Below are 24384 nucleotides of genomic sequence, written 5' to 3' on the forward strand. Positions count from 1 at the left end.
AATGGATCCATATACCTCTTAGAAGGACTGAAGCATAGAAGGATAGAGCCCTGGCATCAGATTTGAATCTTAGTTCAGTTATAAGACTTTGACCCAGATATTTTTTTTCTTTTTTCTTTTATTATTCATATGTGCATACAAGGATTGGTTCATTTCTCCCCCCTGCCCCCACCCCCTCCCTTACCACCCACTCCGCCCCCTCCCTCTCCCACCCCCTCAATACCCAGCAGAAACTATTTTGCCCTTATTTCTAATTTTGTTGTAGAGAGAGTATAAGCAATAATAGGAAGGAACAAGGGTTTTTGCTGGTTGAGATAAGGATAGCTATACAGGGCATTGACTCACATTGATTTCCTGTGCGTGGGTGTTACCTTCTAGGTTAATTCTTTTTGATCTAACCTTTTCTCTAGTACCTGTTCCCCTTTTCCTATTGGCCTCAGTTGCTTTAAGGTATCTGCTTTAGTTTCTCTGCGTTAAGGGCAACAAATGCTAGCTAGTTTTTTAGGTGTCTTACCTATCCTCACCCCTCCCTTGTGTGCTCTCGCTTTTATCATGTGCTCAAGGTCCAATCCCATTGTTGTGTTTGCCCTTGATCTAATGTCCACATATGAGGGAGAACATACGATTTTTGGTTTTTTGAGCCAGGCTAACCTCACTCAGAATGATGTTCTCCAATTCCATCCATTTACCAGCGAATGATAACATTTCGTTCTTCTTCATGGCTGCATAAAATTCCATTGTGTATAGATACCACATTTTCTTAATCCATTCGTCAGTGCTGGGACATCTTGGCTGTTTCCATAACTTGGCTATTGTGAATAGTGCCGCAATAAACATGGATGTGCAGGTGCCTCTGGAGTAACAGTCTTTTGGGTATATCCCCAAGAGTGGTATTGCTGGATCAAATGGTAGATCCATGTAACAGCTTTTTAAGTAGCCTCCAAATTTTTTTCCAGAGTGGTTGTACTAGTGTACATTCCCACCAACAGTGTAAGAGGGTTCCTTTTTCCCCGCATCCTCGCCAACACCTGTTGGTGGTGGTGTTGCTGATGATGGCTATTCTAACAGGGGTGAGGTGGAATCTTAGCGTGGTTTTAATTTGCATTTCCTTTATTGCTAGAGATTGACCCAGATATTTAACCTCTCTGAGCCTGTTTGGCATTTTTAATCTGTAAATGAGGGCAGTACCACCATCCATCCTCATAGGATACTTCAGGCTTTTAACCCTCCACAGCAACACAGTCTATAAAATTGTCCTTGATTCTTCATCCACTTATCTTCATCAAACCACTAGGAACCTGTTATCATGGAATGGAACCCTGTTAGCCCAAGTAAATGTGTTATGCCATGCTAACAATATTTGAGTGCATTTGATTCTTAACCAGCTGCAGCCTGGTTTCTCTTATGTGCAATAGAATAACTTTCAGGAAAAATGAGCTACACTAAGTTATATGATTGACATACAGAATGAGGATAAAGGTTTACTAAGCCAAAGGAGGGAGTGAACTTGTTGAGAGTATAATGTTTGCATGTATAGAGTTTTCACAATGAAATCCCCTCATATTATTAATGTGTGCCAATTCGAAATTAAAATAATTTTTTAAAAAGCCGTAGTTCTCAAATTGAGTGCTGCACATAACCTGGAGACTTTTAAGATCTCAAATATATGTGCTCACTAAGCTTTACAAAAACAATGCTGTATCTATATATACACATTTATGGAAACATATACAGATATACCACATAGAGTCAGTATTGCTATTTCTAATGCAGAGAGAGACTGTATAGATAGATGCTATTGATCAATAGAATGTAATTTTATTTGAAACCACTTCCTATAGCTGGGTGTGGTGGTACATGCCCATAATCCCAGCACTCAGGAACTGAGACAAGGGGATCACTAGTTTAAGGTCAGCCTGGGCTACACAGTGAAACTCCATCACAAAAATAAATAAATGCATTTCTTAATTTATAGAAAGCTTTTATCATTGTATATTTCCCAATAAATATTTTCTATTACTACATTTAGTGTTTCTATACTTTTAATATTAATATTTAAGTAATATTAAATATTTAATTTAATAATAATAGTAATCACAATATTTATTATTATTAATAATAAGCAACACTTACCATGTGCCAGATACTGTTCTAACGAATTAACATCTCTTCGCCCATTAAATCCTTACTATGACCCTATAAGGTAGAGTTATTATCATTTCCAATTGATATATTAAGAAACTTAGGCACAGAGAGGTTAAGTAACTTGTCACAAAGTTAGTAAGTGACAGAGCTAGGATTTAAAAATCGAGCAGATTGCTCTCGAGTGTAAGCTCTCTGTTTTCATGCTCAATCAGTTGAGAACTCAACTATGCAATAATATAATATATTGGTGCCTCTGTTTTCAACTAGAAAATTATTTTTTGACCTTGACATTAGTCTCATTTTCTATGAAAATGAGCTATTTCTAAATAGGTACTAACTGAGATACATGTGTGCACACTGGCGTATATACAACCAGGGACACAACCAGGAAAACTGTGATAATTGTTTTATAAAGAGAATAAATTCAAGTAAAAAGTAATAATAGCAAAAACACTTCATGCCACTTAGTCTTCCCACATGATCCCTCCCAAGGAGGTTATACAGGCCAGAGCAAGTTTCCACTAACGGCATTTCCTTTGGTGTTCATTCTGTCCCTGTGTTTCATTTTTTACTTTTCTCTGTCTCTATTAGGAAACTAGCTTTTCAACATTGACCTATTTGCCCATTTCCTAAATTGAAAGGTGACAACAACATAACAGTTAAATGCAATAATAGAGAGACATATTTCAACTTTTCAGCTCTGCACTTGAGATATATTCAAACTCACACCCACATTCCATTGAATGTTCAAAAAACATTCAATAACTCTCTGCCATGTATCATGTTTTATTCTGTAAATATGTGAAGAGAACTAAAAATTCACCAATCCTACTATAGTGTAGAAGATTCCAGGCAGACCATTCTCTAAACTTATAACTAAATTGTAAGGTAGGATGTGACCAATACCATTACAGGGACAAAATTGTATACATGTTCGGAACAGGAAGAGGTAACTTCAAGAGAATCAGTCATCTGATAGACTCTAGCAGAGGCTCGCTAGCATTCCCATAACCAACTGGAATCCACGTGCAGATCGGAAAGCATGACTTGCCTGTGCACCTGCAGCCACTTTACTTACTGGAACCAACTCATCTCGGGCTACAAGGGTCACTTTCTTATTCCATGTTCTCTGCTTATTCCCTTACACTTTCCCCTAGTTTCTTTCTCTCTTTGCTATGTTCAACATTTTTTTGTCCTCACCTTTCCCTTTGGTCATTCGATTTCCTAAGATTATTTTCACTAGGTGACTGATATAATATTTTGATGCTTGTTAGCTATCATTTCCAAAAGTGCCTCCAAGTGGGACTTACACTAGCTGTTTAGAAACTTTTAGCCTCTTGAGTCTGAAATTTTCATATTTGGTCTTAAATCATCCTTCCTTGTCCTTCTGAATCATAATCTGAGTCAGAGATGTGAGATAAGGTGAGGTCAAGAAGGACTTGAGAAAAAGTAAGGAATCTAGAGAAAAGTTGGAAGAGAAGAGAAGCACAAATAGGACAATCACAGGAGCTCCCACAGGCACAGACACACAGGCCACATTGACTTGGATGAAAGTATACTTCTGACAAATATTTAGTGGCAGCAGCTACAAAGGTGCTGATCTGTCTCTGTCCTCCATAAATCCTGGATTTTTACTTTTTTCTTAGCCTCCTTGTATCCTTTTTATTCATTTTTAAACTTTCCATTTTTATTGCTCTCTAATCTTTTAAGCCAAAAATATTTGGGCTAATTTTGACCCTCTGGGATATAAAGGTAAATGTTACATTTAAAGTCCGTAGGAATTTTCCAGCTGAACTTTCTACACTTTGTTTGAGAAGACAATGTTGATACCTCCTTTACAAACTTGTCAAGACATGCTTAAGAGGTAATTCTAATTATCCTTTGCATTCTCTTATCAAATGAGGTCAGTTAGATCACAAAAGATTTCTGTGTTTTAGACTGAAATTCTCTCTAACTGGTGTTATGTGGATAAGTCATTTCACCTCCCCAGCTTCAGTTTTCTCATCTGCACAGAGTACATAAAAAAAATCTGTTGATGAGTGAATTCATAATATGTGCTACCTTATAAGATTATTATGATGAGTTAGATGTTAAACTCCCACTGAGTAGCAAGAGTCATGGCTGTCTGGCTTATCACTGCCCTCCCCAGCACAGTGCCAAATATGTAGCAAAACTCATCAAAAATAGGTGAATTAATGGATACACAAATTATTAAATTTCATAGTCATTTCCCTACTTTTCAAGGTTATCAACAGTAACTTAATTTTAAGTTCCCTGTGAAAACAAACTATGAAGATCATACATAGTCACCACCATATTGCCAGTACCTAACATTCTGGCATTTGTAATAAGTGCTTCATAAGTAATTTCCTTTTCCTTTTTTTTTTTTTTTTTTTTTGGTGGTGGTGGTAGTGGTGGTACTGGGGTTTAAACTCAGGGCTTTGTGTTTGCCTCCAATCTGGTAAGTAATTTTCAATGAATGCTCAATAAAAATAGATGTAAAGTTATTTCAAAAAGTACAAATACCAAGGTGAGGTATCACGTGTATCTGTCCCTCACAAATCTATACCAATAACCTCTGTAGAAAAGTGACTGATCTGAGTTAGGTGTCATCTATGGCTACCACACATTATTCCTAAGAGTACAGGCATAATGGTTTAGAGAGGACGAAATGGGACCTGTTGACTCACGCCTGGCTCTCAAGTTGGAAGCAGCCGTGTGATAAAGCTCAGTGCAGTCCAGGGATGTGCAGTGACAGTGGTTATCTTTCTAAGGAGCATAATACAGATGTTATTCTGGGTGGATAAGCTAGGTATTTCCAGCTCCAAGTAACAGAAAATCTTGACTTAGACTGGCTTAAACTACAAAGATTTATCATCTCAGGTAGGAAATGTACTGAAGTAAGAAAGCTTCAGGGTGGGTAAAGTTTGGAACTCAATATCATTATCAAAGACCCAAGTTATTTCCTTCTTTCAGCTCTACCATCTACTGGAATGTCCTCAGCTGGTTACTCTCAGAGCTAAAAGATCTGTCACAGACCCAGGTATTAAAGTTGACACATCTAGCAGACAAAGAACCAAGGGGAACTCTTAATGAGCTCTCCTCATATCTCATTATCTGGAATTATGTCACATGTCTTTTCCTAAACCAATCGCCATCAAGGAAATGAAACTGTTATGATTAACATATCAAGATTTATCCCTGAGACTAAATGAAGATAAAAGCAGTCTTCCCGGAGTTTTATGGGAGGAGGTGGTAGTCAGGAATACCGAGACCAAGGGGGCTGACAATTAGGTGAACAACACTGCCCACTATAGAGCATACTGTGCTTTTGATTATTATTTGATGCATATAATTAAGATTTTTGTGGGTCTAAGACAAAAATTTTCAAAAATTTGATATTTTGCCTTCAATAAAAACCCAGAGGAAAGCAGCTAGAAAAGTTATATTAAACTTTTCTCGTGGATAAAATTGCTCAGCAATGAATGTTGCTTCTATTTTCAAACCCACACTTTTCAAAACCTTCTATAAAACACTTGCTGTTACTACTTGTGGCCCAAAGTTACATTTTCTGTCCTATTCTATTCTATTTCACTTTTTAAAAATTCCTCATCCCAAACTAGTAAATTGATTTCAGGGCCCAATATATAACCCACTGTTACAATCCACTGTTTGAAAACATTGCTTATCCAAGCTTCTGGAAAGTCTTATTATTATTTTTTATAAGCAACATGACAGCATTATTTAGGAAATACTATCATACTACAGTTTCATTTAATCTTGCAAGTATCATTACTAACTCCATTTTGTAGCTGAGTAAACAGACTTAGAGTAAGTGATTTGTCAGGATCACACAGCCCATGAGTGCTAGAGATGTGAATTGGAGGACATGGCAGACTTCAAAAGCTGGAGTTCTGTGGCCTGGCATTGTGGCTCACTCCTGAAATCCCAGCTATTCAGGAGACAGAGCGCAGGAGAATTGCAATTCTCCTGGGCAAAAAGTTAGCAAGCACCCCTCTCAATTGATAAGCTGGGCATGGGTCTATGATTGCAGTTACTGGGAGAAATAGGTAGAGAGATCGTAGCCCCTGGGCAAATACACAACACCCTACCTGAAACATAACTTTTAAAAGGACTGGGGTCATGGCACAAGTGGTAGACTGCTGGCCTACCAAGCACAAGGCCCTGAGTTCAAACCCCAATTCCACCAAAATAAAAAATTGGGGCTGTGATTTAAAATCAATGTTTGTCTAAAGTTGATACAGGAAAGAGTAGGAAATACTCTGGAGTTAGTAGGTATAGGTAAGAACTTTCTCAACGAAACCCCAGCAGCACAGCAACTAAGAGATAGCATAGATAAATGGGACCTCATAAAACTAAAATACTTCTGTTCATCAAAAGAAATGGTCTCTAAACTGAAGAGAACACCCACAGACTGGGAGAAAATATTTGCCAGCTATACATCAGACAAAGGACTGATAACCAGAATATAAAGGGAACTTAAAAAACTAAATTCTCCCAAAACTAATGAACCAATAAAGAAATGGTCAAGTGAACTAAACAGAACTTTCTCAAAAGAAGAAACTCAAATGGCCAAAAAAAATCACATGAAAAAATGCTCACCATCTCTAGCAATAAAGGAAATGCAAATTAAAACCACGCTAAGATTCCACCTCACCCCTGTTAAAATAGCCATCATCAGCAACACCACCAACAACAGGTGTTGGCGAGGATGCGGGGAAAAAGGGACCCTCTTACACTGTTGGTGGGAATGTAAACTAGTACAACCACTCTGGGAAAAAATTTGGAGGCTACTTAAAAAGCTAGACATTGATCTACCATTTGATCCAGCAATACCACTCTTGGGGATATACCCAAAAGACTGTGACACAGGTTACTCCAGAGGCACCTGCACACCCATGTTTACTGCAGCACTATTCACAATAGCCAAGTTATGGAAACAGCCAAGATGCCCCAGCACTGACGAATGGATTAAGAAAATGTGGTATCTGTACACAATGGAATTTTATGCAGCCATGAAGAAGAACGAAATGTTATCATTTGCTGGTAAATGGATGGAATTGGAGAACATCATTCTGAGTGAGGTGAGCCTGGCCCAAAAGACCAAAAATCATATGTTCTCCCTCATATGTGGACATTAGATCAAGGGCAAACACAACAATGGGATTGGACCTTGAGCACATGATAAAAGCGAGAGCACACAAGGGAGGGGTGAGGATAGGTAAGACACCTAAAAAACTAGCTAGCATTTGTTGCCCTTAATGCAGAGAAACTAAAGCAGATACCTTAAAAGCAACTGAGGCCAATAGGAAAAGGAGACCAGGAACTAGAGAAAAGGTTAGATCAAAAAGAATTAACCTAGAAGGTAACACACACGCACAGTTCCTTCCTATTATTGCTTATACTCTCTCTACAACAAAATTAGAAATAAGGGCAAAATAGTTTCTGCTGGGTATTGAGGGGGTGGGGGGAGAGGGAGGGGGTAGGGGCGGGGGATAGAAATGACCCAAGCCTTGTATGCACATATGAATAATAAAAAGAATAAATAAATAAAATCAATGTTTGAGGGCTAGGAGTCATGGCTAAAGCAGTAGAGTGCTGCTGAGCAAGCACAAAGTACTGAGTTCAAACCCCAGTACCACCAGAAAAACAAAAGTAGATGTTTGAAAGCCAGGCATGGTTACCCACACCTGTAATTTCAGCACTTGAGAGGCTGAGGCAGGAGGATATTGAATTTGAAGCCAGCCTAGGCTACATATAGCAAAATCCTGTCTCAAAAAAATTTTAAAAATTAAAAAATAGATGTTTTAAAAGAAAAAAGCAACATAATAATTACTTCAGTGAAGTCTTTAGGTTTCTTCAAATTATACCAGTGTGAAAATAAAAGCATAATTTTCACACTGGTATAATTAATAATGGCCAAGTACAATTGTTCATGGCAAATTACTCTGCCAGACCAAATGGAGAGTCATACAGTTCTTAATCCATTAGACCTAATTAAGGGAAATTATTTGAGATGACTGAAGCCTATTAGAGATTGCTTTGTGCTAAGATTTGTAAGTGTCTTGCAGCAGATATAGCTATGAACCCTAAGAAGGTTCACAAAATTAAAACTCTGATTGAAGAGATTAAAAACACTTGACCTTCCTTGTCTCCTCCACTCACCTAACTCCAGGGGTCAGGTTGGCTCTCAAAGGGTCTTTTTTGTGTGACATTAAAGTTATTATTTGCATTATTAAATACTAAACAGGAAAATTCCTTTGAGTTTCGTATGAAACATTTGCTTTTCTAGACAAAGGATAAAAACACCTACAGAACTGTGGTCAAAGACACAAAGAAGATGAACAAATGAGCTCTCTGCTTCTCAGTTTAGACAATCGGGCATTGCAGGCCAAACCCGCTCTGTGACACATCACACACAAATGCCCTCTCCAATCTCCTTTAAAAGAAGAAAGTACAAATGCTTCCCAGAGTCTGCCTTTGGCCAAGGGCAGATGTGCAGTAATGTCTCGCTCTAGCACTAAACTATCTGGTTTCTGAAGTAGCCCAGGTAAGGAAGCTGACCAGCGGAGGTTGAAGGAGCAGCTGGGGGACGCAGAGAGGCAAGGGGAGCCAAGGATAAATAATTGTGGGGTCACTCAAACTTTGTTCTCAGCCCTCCCTGACAGATGGAGAGGCTGACAAGCCAACTATCAGCAGTACAGAGGTCACAATGCACCAGGATGAACTGTGCCAAGGACATTGTTAAATCCAAGATGTCATATAGGAATAGTAGTAAAGCATTGTCCTCACCTCAGCAGAGACCGTCAGGCTCCTGAACAATTCTGCCTTCTTTTTCTCAATAACACTTTTTAAAGAACTATGCATCCAAAAGACCATATTTTCAGAACTAAAAGTCCATTGAAAATGTGGTTATTTTACTGCTTGTTTGCATGAAAAGTCACATATATTTTTGTTGTGCTGCTTATGGAGTTACTAAATCACTTTTATTAAATAGAATAAAATAATGTGTGGTAGATGCTGTCCCAGAAAATTCAGGAAATGCAGCTTTTAGAAAATAAAAAATGGTAATAACATTACAGATTTGTGTCCATGAAGTTTGGTAGACTATTTCTGCTTCTTACAACCATAGAGCAATTGAAACAGGATCACACACACTGAGAACAAAATTCTCATTTATATGTTTCCCTGGCTCCTCCATTAAAACACAGACTCTTGGAGACAAATAAAATTTCTACTTCTCTGATAACTTTCTCACAAGATTTCTCTTATACTAGAGGATACTGTTGCCTGTGTTTATCAGATGTATTATTTGAGAAAATGACAAAATCTTTACCAGAGAAAGAACAAATTATTCCAACAAGTTTAAGTTTACATTTGTGTTGCAACTCTGGAAATTGTGGGGGGGAAGGGGGAGTGCTTCTGTTTGAATATGAAATGTTCCCCACAGGCTCATGTTTTAAACATGTGGCTCCCAGCTGGTGGCACTATTTTGGAATGTTTTGGAAACTTTAGGAGGTAGGGCCTACCTGGAGAAAGGAGGTCACTGAAAGGTTTACTTTAGAGGTTATAATTGGTTCCCCCACCCCTTCCTCTCTATCTGCTTCCCATCTGCCATGAGGAGAAAGACCACCTCCATGTACTCCTGCCATTATGATATTCTGCCCCACCACAGTGTCAGAATCAACAGAGCCAAGGACTAAGGACTAAGTTCTTCTTCCTTGAAGTTGTTTCTGTCAGGAACAAGAAAAGTAAGTAATACAGAGAGATATATCCACCCATGGTTCCATGAGCTGGCTTTGTCAACACGTCAACAGTTCCTCTGCCTCATCTAGGAAAGTCTGAGGTACCAGGGAATAAGAATCCCAAGAGGAATTCAGGTCTCCTATTGGAAATAGAATTTATAAAGTCATAAATCAAGTAGACTATGAAGTTACGGACCAGGAAAGACTATACTTCCAAGAAAGTTTGTGATATGCTCAGCCTCAGAAACCAGTAAAAAGCACAAAGGATTGATATGGAACCTCTTCCTCGCATACATTTGGCAAATAGGTTACTTTAAGGAGAAGCAGTAGGACTTGACTCCCACAGACTCTTCCAGATATGGGAGCCTTATGTATTTCATCAACTCCTTGAGTAATCTTGTGCACATATTGACCTAGCTCCAGTAGAAACAATTAGAGTTATCTGCCCTAGAGAAACTAACACCTAGAAAGGACCTAATATCCAAGGGAGAGCCTGGCTCTGGTGGCATTAGGAACATGCAAGTATTTCATGCCATAGGGTTAGAAGAGACAATAAATCAGAGTCTTTCACACAGAGAGATTTCTAATACTTGGTGCACCTGGCAAACAAACACTAGAGTCGTGGTGACATTATAATCATCGAGCTAGAATTGAGGCATTTAATCATCACAACTACCCTATAAGAAGGTGACCATTATTACTCCCATTTTATGGATGAGAAATCAAAGTTCACCAAGATCCAATAAATTAGTATATAATGGGCAAAGTCCAGTCCAGTAAAATTATTCTCCATGTGCTGTTATTATCACTGATGATTCCTTTGGAGGAAAGTACTCTATCGGGCAGATCAAATGCTCTGGAAAACTGCTACATATGTAGGGGAATTTCTGTAATCCATCTCTATGCTTGGCAATGCTGTGACCTTGTTTTTTTGTTGTTGTTGTTTTTTATCATGTTTACCATTCTACCCTGAAGTGTTGCTGCTAAAAAGTATACACTTTAGGACAATTCAGTTTCTGTGACAAAATGCATGGACTGAATTTCAATGTACTCTGCATAACAGATGTAGACTAGTGTCATCTTGAAAGCATGGCCTTCTTCCTATGCTTATCTATTTTTGTACCCAAATTTCCCCCTTTTATAAAAATACAATCATACTGGATTAGGGCCCATTCTAATGACCTCAGTTTTAACTTGATCATCTTTAAAGATCCTATTTCCAGATAAGGTCAATAGCCACTGAGGATTAGGACTTGAGCATTTGAGAACAGACCCAGTACAAAGCACTCTGTTGACACTCAATAACTATTAACACTTCCTATTTGCTCGTGTTATGTGATCACTGTCTTATAGAGAAGTTCTCACAAGTCACTATGATATAATCTTACTCTAAGGAGATATTAACCAGACTTGTTTCCTGGGCCTCCATGCATTTGACTCTGAGAAGCTACCCATGGGGAGGAGAAGCAGCTATGAAATCAAAGCCTTAGCAAACATCACACTCTTCCTCAATATTTTACAGATAAGAAAGAAGAGTCCGAAAGGCAATTATTTACCCAAGGTCTTACAATTAAAGCAAAAATCTAACTAGAACCCAGGCTTTCTCATTCCTAGCTCCTCTCTTCCTTTATGTAAATCTACTTACATTCAAAATATCAAGAGGATGATTATGGCCACATTTTAAAATTATTTGATTATAGAACTATTTTCTTCCTAAATTGGTTTGAACTATAATGCCAAACAGACAAAAATGATTGAGAAAATTCATGGAAACATTTCTAGTCACAATTTACTACTGTAATTCATTAAATTTAAGATTCCACCTATTATAAGACATAGTACTGTTTCAACCACCACCAAAAAAGAAAAAACACTGCCAATTAGCTGGGTGAAGTGGTGCACATCTGTATCCCAGCACTCAGGAGGCTGAGGCAGGAGGATCATGAGTTCAAAGACAGCCTGGGATTTTTCTCAAACAAACAAACAAAAGAAAAACACTGCCAATTTAATGTGTGGTATACACCAATTATATGAAAAAAATTGGTTCCCTGATGTGGAAGTGTTAAACTGAAAATATACGAATCTCAAAGCCAGGATACACAGTAATGCCCACCCCTGAATCTCTCACTCATGTCAGTTATCTTCCCTAGACTTGTGCAGTGTAATGTAGCTGATTGAAGGGCAGCTACATACCCAACTCTGTTCATCTAGACCCCCTCGAGCGACCTAACGCATCCTCCTGATGTTCTAACCAGGCCAAGCATGTGTTTTGTACCTCCAGGGGCAAGAAGGAAGCAGTAGGAGAGAACATTCGGATCAAAGCGATGAGAGTGGAGGAGAGAGGAGTATAGAGTGACTCTGCCAAAGCAAACTCATACAGGCAGAGGGAAGAGGGGTGCGACACCTCCTCCATTGATTTGCTAAAGAAAGATTACGAAGATTTCATCAACTGGTATCTGGAGCTGAAGCAGCTGCGGAGCCACGATGAGCCCCACGTGAGAGCGAAGAACCTGCGAGATTTGTTCTTGCCGCCTCTAGCCTGGCAGAAGACCAGAGCTGCCTCTGGCTGGTATTTACAAAGAACTGGTGGGGGGCCAGTTGGCTGCTGGAGGCATGTTTCTGTATCAGTCATCACATACAAAGTACTCTGCAGCTGGAAGACAGTCGTGCTCGGATGCAGCCAATCAAGCCCAGGCAAAATGTTCAGCCCTCCTCCCTTTCTACCCTGCACACCTTCCCCAAGATGAAACAGTTGGCAAAACCCCAGCAATGTTCAATGAGAAAGGAACTGACTGAGAAAGCCATAAGAGGATGAGTAATATAGGAGCGATAACTGGCTGCAATAGTCACTCAGTACACAGTCATTCAGTCACCTACTGTGCCTTAGGTCCTGGGGATACAGGGATAAATAAGAAAGCGTGTACATTCTGGTAATTTTTTTGTTGAGAATCTTTTTGTGTCCCTGGTTCTTCAATTCTAGTGGCAAGAGAGGGAATCCATTACGTTTGTCACTTTCTTTAGTTGCTCCAACTGATTTCCATCTTCCACCTGCTCACATTCTTCCACCTGCTCACATTCTCCCACCTAATCAGCCCTTCCACAGATCAGTTATGGGAATGTTGGCTCAGAGCAGCCCAGGAAAACAAGCAAAGGAGCAGCATTGCATCACAACCTTGAAAAATTGGGAAGTGGCTCATGCAGAAAAAGGAAGGAAGACAGATAAGAGGGGTGTGATTGAGATTAACAAACACTGGAATGACCTCCCAGCCTCCAACCATTGTGCTAAATAAGTTGGTGCAATTAACTTGGGAGGATGAACACTGATGGCCATTCAAGGCTTCAGTGGGAGCTGGACAGTTGACATTTACAACAATGCTCAATGCAAATCAAGTCACTGGCCCATAGAAATGGAATTTCATAGATTTATTCTTTCAAAGGCCAGTTCTCTGACTTGTCTGATTCAGCATTTAAGCTGAAAGAGAAATATTTCTATTACTTGACAGATATTTTCCCAAAGCTTTTAGTTCATCAGGCAAGAGAGGACTTTAAAAAACCTGATTTTGGTGTGGTCATTAGGCAAAAAGAATGAGAAAATATCAAGGAACAATCCCATTTCCACAAATGATTAAAACAAATACTTCCTCTGTAGTCCTCAGTTGTTCCAAGTGGTGGGGGACACCTTACACTCCAGGTGTCCTGGCTCTGTTCCAGCTCTGCAAATATCATTCCAACATGCTCTGATAAATCCCATGGTTGCACCTTGAATAAGCAAAACTTTCCACACCACTGCCACCTGGTATTGCACAGAAATGGACTGAAACCCAGAATGGCCATCACAAAGTGGGTAACCTAGAAAAGTCACCAACCCTGAAGCAAAGCCTTGGTGCTTTGTACCTGCTGTTTCGTCAACAGTCAGCTCTCCTCAGATGTTCATCCTGTTTATTTTCCTCATAGCATAACAGCACTTAGAAACACCACTGACTCCTCACTTGGGCCTGCGAATGAACAAAGGGTCATTAAAAGCAGGAAAAAACTTGGCAACCCAACCTCCATTTGTATCTGTCTTTGCTCTGAACCTTTCTCTCTGCAATCACCTTGCAGCCACCTAAGAATCCAAGAAAGATAGGACTAATCCATAACATCTTTAACACAAGAGCTGAAACTACCTCAGGGAAAGGATCCACGCAGCCTGCAGAACAGAGCACCCCCCCCACCCCATCACGAATGAGGACAATTATCTATAATGATGAGGACACACCCTGGAACAGGAGTAATCATCTCACGGGAAACAGATTGCTCCCCTGAAGTGATGACAGTGATAACACCTTCTCCGGAAATCCTGGCAATCCAGAACTGAGATAGTGATCAGCCAGGCCACACTTTGCCTGGGACTGTTTAACTATGCATACTTTCTCCCCCACCTCAGTTCTTTCTCTATTGAAACCTAAACTCATGTCTGCACCCTAAAGATGGGCTGAAATGCTTACTTTGCCACATTAATAAATCTCCTTTCTCTGCCCTTTACCGCTACTCACCTCTTTATTTGGCTAATTATTGGAGCAAGTAGCCAGACCTGACATCTGGAACATGTGGTGTTGCACCTATGGCCGAGAGCTCTAGTTACAATACAACTTAGTGATATATGAAATGATCTTATTATTAGTTTCTTGTTTATCACAGTCAGCTTCCTAAGAGCAGATATTGTATCTGCATTACTCTTTTTTTTGAATCTTTGGTACTTAAAATGAATTCGGGTACCTAGTAGATGCTCAATGAATATTTAGTAAGTAAATAACTAAAAGTCATTCAAATTATTTAAGCTGAAATTCCATGATAATAATAACAATAAAGTCAGTACCGATCTTGTAGGACTGTTTTTAAAGGTCAAGTGAGAACATGTTAAGAGCACAGCCTGACTCAAAAAGGTGGAGCTGGGAGGATTGTGGTTCAAAGCTAGCCCAGGGAAAAAAGATAGTGAGACAATGTCTCAACAAATAAGCCAGGCATGGTGGCATATGTCTGTAATCCCAACTACATAGGAGGCTTTAGTAGGAGGATCACAGTCCAAGGACAGCCCAGGCAAAAATATGAGCTCCTATCTGAAAAATAAGCTAAACCAAAAAGGACTAGGGGTATGACTCAAGTGGTAGAGCACTTGCTTGGCAAGGACAAGGCCTTGAGTTCAAAACTCCAGTACCACCAAAAAGAATAAAAGTATGCTACAGGATATCTCAAAAAGAGCAGAATATTCATACAGAAGAACTGTAATTGATTCTTAAAATAGTGAAAAATGATCAATCTTATTCATAAGCACTCTCTTACATTGCTCATGGAAATGTAAATTGATAATTTACTAAGAAAAATAATTATCTGTCAACATTACAAAAACATAAATCTTTGCTTCAGGAGTCCCACTTTGGAAAAAGGTATTTGTAAGGATATATCTTCATATGCAAAATCATACAAGTATAAAGTTATTCAGTCAACATTACTTGTGTCAAAAAAAATAACAAAAGTTACATTAATAGGTCACTGGTTGAAAAATAATAACGTTCAATAAAATACAAAGTAAAACCGTGGGAAAAAAGAGAGCAGAACATGGCATATTATCCAGTGCTTGAGAAATATTAATTTTTAAAATATACATGCACACTTTTTAAAAATAAGTGACAAGGTACAGATGAACAAGGAACTCATTTCAATATATGTGACACAAATTTGTCAAAACATTAAAAAGCTAAGGGTACGAATAGGAGTCAGATTAAGTGTAATGGCACAAACTCACTCACTCTTGTTCGTTCCTACCTACACATTTCGGGACCCCACCCCTTTCCAGAATTGCCATTTCTTTCATATTGTACTGTGAGTCACTGGTGGGGATAAGGGTAATTAAAAAAATGTTGTCCAAATGCTCACTCCCTGTCCCACCATCTCTCAACCACATTGAGGCCTAGTGCAGAGGTGAACGCCCCAGACTCACACAGCCACAACCCCAGACTTGCTCTCCAGGTGTTCTCTGGAGCCCTCGCATGGTGACAGGCCTGCTGTGTGTGCCCCACACAGAAGTGGGCACAGTGCCTGCACTGAGCACCGCCCAAGCCAAAATGGCTATCTGAAAGTCCCCATGTCTGTAGTCAAAGGCCGATGAGGCCTGAAAGTCTCTTCTCATCAAACTCCATGACAAGTGGTTTGAACAAATTTTGGCACATATACAAACATTCCAAGCAGGCACAAAAATAGTCACAGTTTATTCTTAAACTCAGTATTCTCCTGGTGCTATATTGATCTAGCCCTCTGAAAAGAATCTAGCTTACAGATTTCCTCAGCCACAGACAGGACACTATGCTAGTAGCAGACAGGTATAGCTCAGCTTTGGTCCTTCCACCAAGCACCTGACAAGGGACTCAACAGACCCTAAGCCCACAACACCAGTATAAAGAATATGACACCCAGGGAAAACCTGAATAAACTTGCTAGCTTCACTTGCTTTTAGTTACTTGATTTTGTCACCAACTTTAGAGACCACATGGCTAAGCAGAATATTCCCAATGTGTGTTATAGATAGCACCTCTGATGTGTGTGTCATGATGGTAATGAGTGCTTTAGCTGTTTTTCAAGAACTGAGTGGTCGTTTTTGTCTATCTATAATCAGCTGAAACCAATGACCCTTCATTTGAGCCTGTGCAGGTGTCCAGTGAGTGACCTTTGGACATCAGAAGCCAAACTCCACCCTTAGAGCTTGCTCACACAGGACATTTTCTGAATATGCACCCTATGAGAAGCATGAGGTGTGATTACACACACAGAGAACATTGATTACTTCACTTTCCCTTCCTGCTGATCACATTTCCCCATGCCTTAGCAGCCCTCCTCCTGCTTCTTTATCCCGTAAAACCCCAAACCCTATAATCAAGGAAGTGCATTTAAATTTGGCTCTGCTATGTCCACACCTGGTGGCATTATGACAAAATTCTTCTGTAAATTTTTTCCTTGCAGGGGCTGGCATACTTCATGATGGGCAAACAGTCCAAGTTTGACGACATTATCTGCTGCTTTTACCAGATTCCCAAATCCTGTTCATGGGATGTCTGAGGGACCTGTACAATATTCCGAGCAACTCATGCTTCATAGACTGCTGTCATTTCAGCAAAGGAAAAGTAAATTCTAACACCCTTTGCCCTAATAACCACATCCTTTAAGGCTAACCAGAGACAAAATTAGTACTTTTAGTAAGTAGATTTTTTCATATGCATACTTTTACTTTATCTTAAGCTTTTAAGAAAGTTTTAACTATGGAAGTCTCAGCTATATTCTGAAATAGGAACTAGCATAATAACCACTCTTGCCCCTCTTCAACAACAGCCAACTTCTAGCACTCTTGATTCTTTCTGTCGCATCCTCCTCCCTCTTCATACTCACTCAGAAAACAACTTCTTTTGAAGCAAATCCAAACATCATATCATTTAGTCCATAGATGTATTAGTATGATGCTCTAAAAGATAACATAGTCATACCTAAAAACCATTATGACACTTTAAAAATTAATATTTTTTGATAAGAAGTGCTTCTAAATACAAACTAATTTTCCACAGTATACTTCAAATTCCACTTATCCCAGGGGGTATGTAAAAACTGAGTGATAGATGAATTGCACTTCTGTGAAGTATTTTTAAATTAATTCCACTTTTTCAACTGCATCCCATAGCAGCACTATCTCTTTGCTAGAATCCCTCCAGAAGACAGCTCTTTCTGTACCAGTCTCTTTAGGCCCTTCCACACATCTCCCAAAGCCCTGCAAACTACAAAACATCTTCCTCCTTTATCTACCACAAATCCTTCGATTCAGTAAAATCACTCCATAGAGCCTTTCTATCAGCCTACCCAACATACCTAGATGTGTTAAGATTCCACATTGGGCACCCATGGCTCTCTGCACACTCAGGTACAGACAGTTATTTAGATATACCCTATCAGTCAAAACAAACCAAGACTCCATAAAATCTGGGAACAAATTATATCCTCAATTATGTCCTCATACTGATTGACGATGTCATATGTTTATTCATTAAGACAATGGTAATCATTCATGTTTTAAGGGAAAAGTTCAATATTAAAAATCACAGAACTATATAATTTGATCTTGAGGTCTTCAACCATCTAAATGTGTGCCTTGCTCCCCACCACCACCACTTGCCTCTGAAGAGCTACCCCATAATACCATTTGGGCATAAATATTATTGTGAGCTTACAGCAATTGAGAATCAAAAGATGTAGGAAGACTTCTCTGTCTTCTCCTTATCTGCCTAAAGGTCTTATTGAAGATGGAAGTTGACACCAAGATGTGTTTGCATAAACAGAATGTACCAAATAACCATTATCTTCCATTACCACCCCCCATATTTCCTTGTCAATTTTCCACAAGTTGTTATCCTTTTAGCCACAAACACTCTTTTCTTTGACAAAAGGGAATATAATCTCCAAGTCTAACTGCTTCTTTGAATTTCACTTCTTTTCTATGAGTTCCAATGCAAGTAAATAGCAATAAAAATTGTGTACAAGAGGGGAAATCCTCTTGTCCTTTGTTGGTTTAATTCACAGTTCCCTAATTAAAAGGGTAAAGTTTTCCTTCCCAAACAGCTCTCTGGCCCTCCATATTTTTCTAATCTTATATTATTTGTATCCCTCATCCTTCTATCATTCCAAATTCTACAATTCTATTTTTCAAGTAGCTCAACAGAGACAAACACTTTAAAGCAATTTATACTTCAATATGATTATGGTTTCATATGCCATATTTTTTAAATTCCTCTCAAGTAAGTTATAAATTTTATAAGGTTTTTATAAGGTTTTTAGAAAAAACACTGTACCACTTGTAATGCATGCCAGTATTAAAAAATTAACAAAAGAGAAAAACTTTTAAAAAATTATACTACCTGTCTCCGAAAAAATAAAGCTAATTTTAGACGAGATGAGTAACTCTCCAATGGTATGATATGTGATGATATGATTGGATGGCAGAAAATATAGTGAGACGGAGCTGTTCTAACACCTTGATGCCACTTTTGTGACCCAAATTTGGAGTGTGAACAACTTTTAGAGTAAGAAGTTAGCAAAATAAAAAGCAGGCATGCAATCAACTCTCAATTAGCTTCTGTCACTGGAGTCAGGAAATACCTGACTAGTCAAATACGTTGAAAAATCAAATTACAAGAAGGCAATCTCTGAGAAGTAGAGGACAGAGGAAGGGGACACCTTCCTCTTACCAAGTGAGGACAAGATTAAACTAAATTGTCCTTTATTAAGGAAATAATCAAACTCATCTACCCTCTAATGGAAATGATTGTTTTAGTATTATCTCCTCCTTTTTGGCTCTCAGTTCCTGGGCAGCTGGGCTAATAAGCAAATAGAAGAATGACAAGAAATGAAGAGATCTAGATAGCCCATCAATCTAATAATCAAGACATAACTGACACATCCCTCCTCCCTCTCCAGTGTCCAGCCTCTTCCCCTGAGTGAAAAGGACTGTGGGCCCATCCAGAGCATGCAAAGTGCCACCTGTAAGGAAATATAGGCCCCAAAGTGACCACGTGGAGAGGAGTGATCTGGCCAAGAGATTCTTCATTGCGAGGTGGGAGAGGGAGAGAGCAGAGAGAGCCAAGAGAGAGGGAGAGAGGGGCAGGGGCTTAAATACCCCTCAGTGGGACTCAGCATGATCTGATTGGTTAGGATCTTATGGTTCATGCTGATTGGAGGTTGGGGCAGAAGGAGTGTTCAAGCTAGACTTGAGGCAGGACTGTGACCCTGGAAAACAGAAGCTTAAGGGTGCAGTAAGAATTGAAAGCTATCGGCGCCATTATTGCCAACACCACCTCTTTCTCACTAACTGCCAGTCAGCAACAGAGCATACAAAGATCTTGAACACAGGCTGGGGTCCTGGAAGAGAAGACAGGAAGTGCCTCTAAAAGCCTTGCCTCTGATGTCTGACTTGAGGTGAATTCCTCCCTTTGAGAGATGTCAGCTTGTCTTTCTTTTCAGGTCTGTACATGAAAAAGGAGTCAGACTGGCATGTCACATATTTACAGGGTTGCAACTAAATGTAGAGTCATCCATGGCTTGTTCGAAGTAGAAGACATCACCAGTAAGCTGTGACCTTCCCTCCTGCATTTCTTTGTCCCTGCCATCTCAAATAACAGATTGGGAGGAGAGAAAGAGGGAGAACAAGGACAAAGCAAAAAGGTTGGTTTCCAAATGGGACATCAATATATTTTCATAAGATGTCTGCTGACTCCTGAGTCAGGGGAACCATTATGTTGTCTGGGAAGGATAAGTGGCCTAGTTCTTGAAGAACAGAAATATAAAAACAGCTCCAGTGAACTCTCCCTATTGACCTGAAGACAGGTCCTCAGGTTATAGGAGGAATTTACAAAGCTGTGATTCCATACAAGTAATACTATTTCCAAGCAAAAACAGCTTCCAATAGAAAAATGTAGACTAAATGTCTTTGTTTTTTCATTTTGTTTTGTTTTGTTTTCACTTAAGAGAGTCTATGAATCACTGATTTCTTTAACCCTTCCTCTGTATAATATAGGGAAGATTGCCCAAAGGGGAAAAAAATCCTCCATCTTAAACTAACTATAGCTCAGGTCTGCATACCTCACACCTGACAGGGTAGAGTGCTATTCTTACAGCCTTTTAAACCATCTCAGGGCCAGCTTGTAACCAGTGGCAGCCTGAGATGGGCTTCCTAGCTCAGCCTTCCACATCCTCCCTCTCTCTAGCTGTGAGCACCAGCCCACATGCATTTCCTATGACACAACCTCACTCTTGTCCTAGGAGCTCTAGAGAGACCCCATTTAGATAACCAGTCACCAGATAAGCACATCAAGTGATCACCCATCCTGTGCCTGCAAACAAGCCAGCTGAGTGACTGTGAAGAGAACAGAGGACATCATCAACAGGCTTATTACTATGTATTTAAGCTGTATTTTGCATAGAGGCAAGAGGACCCTCTCTCCCCTCTGTGAAGGTTCTATATTGAGTGTGAGACATGGTTTGACAGTAGATCAATTAGCAGGCGATAAGACATACAAAGGTATTATGCACGTGGGAGCATCCCAAGAAGTTAAGCACCTATTGGATTATGACCAATGAGAGTTTGAAGCTTTCTAGCTTCTTTATAGTGGAAGGAAGCTAATTTGAGGAAAGTTGAATGATATTTAGAGGCAATGAATGGGCCCAAAAAGCAAATAGGCTGGTAAAAAATTCATCTCAGCTCTGCATATGGTGCCAACTGTAGTCTTGTTCTTGCCATAGACTTCGACCTCCACTGGTAGATAAGATACCTGAGGAAGGGGGTCACAACCCTGTGAGGGTAGAAGGGAAAACAGAGAAAGCCCTAGCCCATATTTGCTGCTCCCAGAGACTCTTAGACTGAAGACCAAAGTGAAGACATTTTGGGGATATCATAGGCACTGTGCATCAAGGCAAGTGGACAGCCTGATCCAGATAAGAGGATGTTTGTTCCAGGGATCTCTTGGTAAATAAAAAGCCTGTTCGATCTCCACTGATAACAAGTTTTAGAATGTTCCCACACCTCTCCAATACAATAATACAAGAGGATTTTTTTTTTAAATAAGTAGATAACCTCTATAAAAAGCACTGGGATAAAAGACAGTTTAGAGCAGTAGAGAGCTAATCATATAAGCCACTGACTCAGTATTAATATAGTCAGTTGATACAAACTTTTTAAACTTCTAACTTCATCTCTGTTATTTACTAAGGTTTTTTTTTTTGTTCTAGTCAGGTGCAATAGTTTCTCTGAAATGTAAGCTTGGAAGTGAGTGATTTAGAATCTTGTAAAGACAGCAAGTGGTACTTTAAATTGAACCAAGAAAGCATGAAGGTCTTGCATCAATAGCTCCACACTCTTTAGCCCCTATAAGAAATGCATTCACACTACACCCAGATGCACACTCACACTGATATGCAACTGAAACAAAATGTTTACAAAGCAGTGCTCACCTTTGCTATTTTCTATTCTGTTTTTCCCTTTAAAAAATGTTGCTGAAGGGCTGGAGGCATAGCGTAGCTCAAATAGTAGAGCACCTGCCTAGCAAGTGAGAGGCCTTGAGTTCAACCACCAGCATCTCAAAAAAAAAAGCTGCCGCAAACAGAAACCCACTGTATTAAGTTGATGACCCATTGATAGGTTGAGATTCACAGGTGTTTTTTTCTTTTCAAACTTTTGCTTTAAATTATAGTCATAAAAAAACTACGAAAACTCTTTATATTTTTCTAGCATTTAATGCCTCCCACTAAAATCATAAACATCGCATTATCAGAACAGTTTTTTTGTTTGTTTGTTTGTTTGTTTTTATCGTGTTGGATAGAGGTGAGAGAAGTGATGGGGCAGAGGACTGAAAAAAAATAGTAAAAACTAGAAAGTACCAGATGAAAATTTTCAAAGGGATTGGGAAATGACCCCCAACTCCTCAAAAGTTCATTCAACAATGAATTCTAACAGTCTTTTCTGGAAACCAGCTCTGCGGGAGGCTACAGGTGGGACGGGCTGGTGAGAGAAGCATGGAGACTTGGCCATGGTGTATTTACTGCCTACACAGACCGTGTGCACACTGCTGGGGTTGAAGGAGCTGCCAGGGCAGGGCCTACCACTCCTCCAGGTGCCACGCTGTCATATCTCACAGTTGTACAGGAGATGGATGAGGTACTTACTGCAGAACAGGCTGAGGTACTATGACATTCCTCCAGCCTAGCCTTGTTCACTATCTTTTAAATAGCTGATAAGAGAAGAAAAATTGTTTATATTCCAGGGTCTAAAAAGAAATTTTTTTGAGACAGGGTCTCAAAAGGGCTTGAACTTGCAATCCTCTGGCTTCAGCCTCCCAAGTGCTGGGATTACAGATGTGTACCACTATGCCCAGTTTTAAATTTTATTATGGATGAATTGCAATATTTTTATATCCTGGTAAGGATAAAGAGTTTATAAAACACATTTTCCAGCCCCACCATTTTCTTTCCCTTTCTTCTCTGGATAGAAAAGAGACAAGAAAAGGGAAGAGAGGAGGAAGCAATAGAGGGAGAGGGGAAGAGAATAAGGGAAGGAAAGGAGAGACAGAAGAAAAAAGAGGAAAAGAAGCAAAAGGGGAGGGAGGGAAAGTACTAAAGCTAAGACATAATTTGGTTTTAATTTAGTTCAATCAAAAAATTTTTCCTGTATCTTTACAATGGATCTTTTAAATCCATAGGGGACCAAAAGTATCTGGAGTCATATCTAGCTCTTTTCCAAAATGTATAAAAATAGAGAAACTAATATAATTGATACCAAAGTACAAAGCACATTTTTAGTACCTTTCTAAAATCATAAGTAATCCACAAACAGTGTAAAGATCACCAAACCACACCATTTTGTGTAAAATGGGCTCTGTGGATTTCATACTTCTTCATCTTCATCAGTCACCCACCCATTGGCTCAGTTTCAGCCTCTTTTCAATCAATTGAAACATTCAAAAGAGCTCATAGTTAACAGTAGAGTTAATAATTTGTTTCTAAAACAACTCTACTGTGTTTAGGAGGGCAGGCAGACCCATAGGCAGCCAGGAACACAGTAATTTAACAAGGATGGCAGGAAAAGAGTGCAAATATTTTGTTGCTAAGTAAACGTAAAGTGAATTCAACCTCTCTCCATCTAATTCCAAAGGCCTTCAAGCCTTCTCTCAATGACATCTCAATGCTCTTGAAGACATCACTTCAACTGATTGCCTGCTCTGTTGCTGCTGCCAGCCATTGGGGTAGCAGACTGTTTCACCACCAGGCAGGCAATGTTGTCAAGCCAATCACCAGGGGAATGAGATGAGGCTAAGATCAGCATTAGTTCTCACATACCATTTTGATCTTTCATGTGTAATAACTTAATGCTCTGTAGGCTCCCAACAAGACACACTTTATTGAATTTTCTGCTCCCAGCAGGATTCCAAATTTACATAAGCTCACATTTAGTACTTCCTGACAAAGGCAAGTTAAGTGACTTTTATTTATGTATATATGTATTTATTTACTTATTTTAGAAGCTCATTAAAAAGTTCAGTCCAGGCCCTCTTCAGAACAGGCACTGTAGTGGAAATTGGCGTGGTGATAAGGAGGATGTACAAGTTATATCCATGATTCCATATAAGAAGGGCACCAACAACACAGCATTTATCACCTTCCAGAGCACCTTCATAGGTCAGGTTTTCTCTGAGACTGGCCATGTTATGGATGGGCTGCTAGGATTCAGAAAAACTGGGCTTCAAAACATCAGCTTTGCCCTTGACTGGCTTTGTCAATTTGAATGCATCAGTAAACCTCTCTTGACATCCGTTTTCTCCAATACACAGGAGCACACACATGAAATCTCATCTGAAAAGAGTTAGTACTCGATTAGATGGAGCTCTAAAACCATTTTCATTTATAACAT

General features: G+C 39.4%; 1 long non-coding RNA gene across 1 annotated transcript in view; it reads right to left on the minus strand.

Annotated features, from left to right (window-relative positions):
* LOC141425553 (uncharacterized) overlaps positions 1-24384 on the minus strand; it is a 252486-nt gene that overhangs the window by 202494 nt on the left and 25608 nt on the right. The window contains exon 2 of the long non-coding RNA XR_012450526.1: positions 13806-13906. This is a non-coding gene — a long non-coding RNA (uncharacterized lncRNA). The remainder of the gene's footprint in view (positions 1-13805; positions 13907-24384) is intronic.

Source organism: Castor canadensis, chromosome 8 (genome assembly GCF_047511655.1).
Source record: "Castor canadensis chromosome 8, mCasCan1.hap1v2, whole genome shotgun sequence".
NCBI lineage: Eukaryota > Metazoa > Chordata > Mammalia > Rodentia > Castoridae > Castor > Castor canadensis.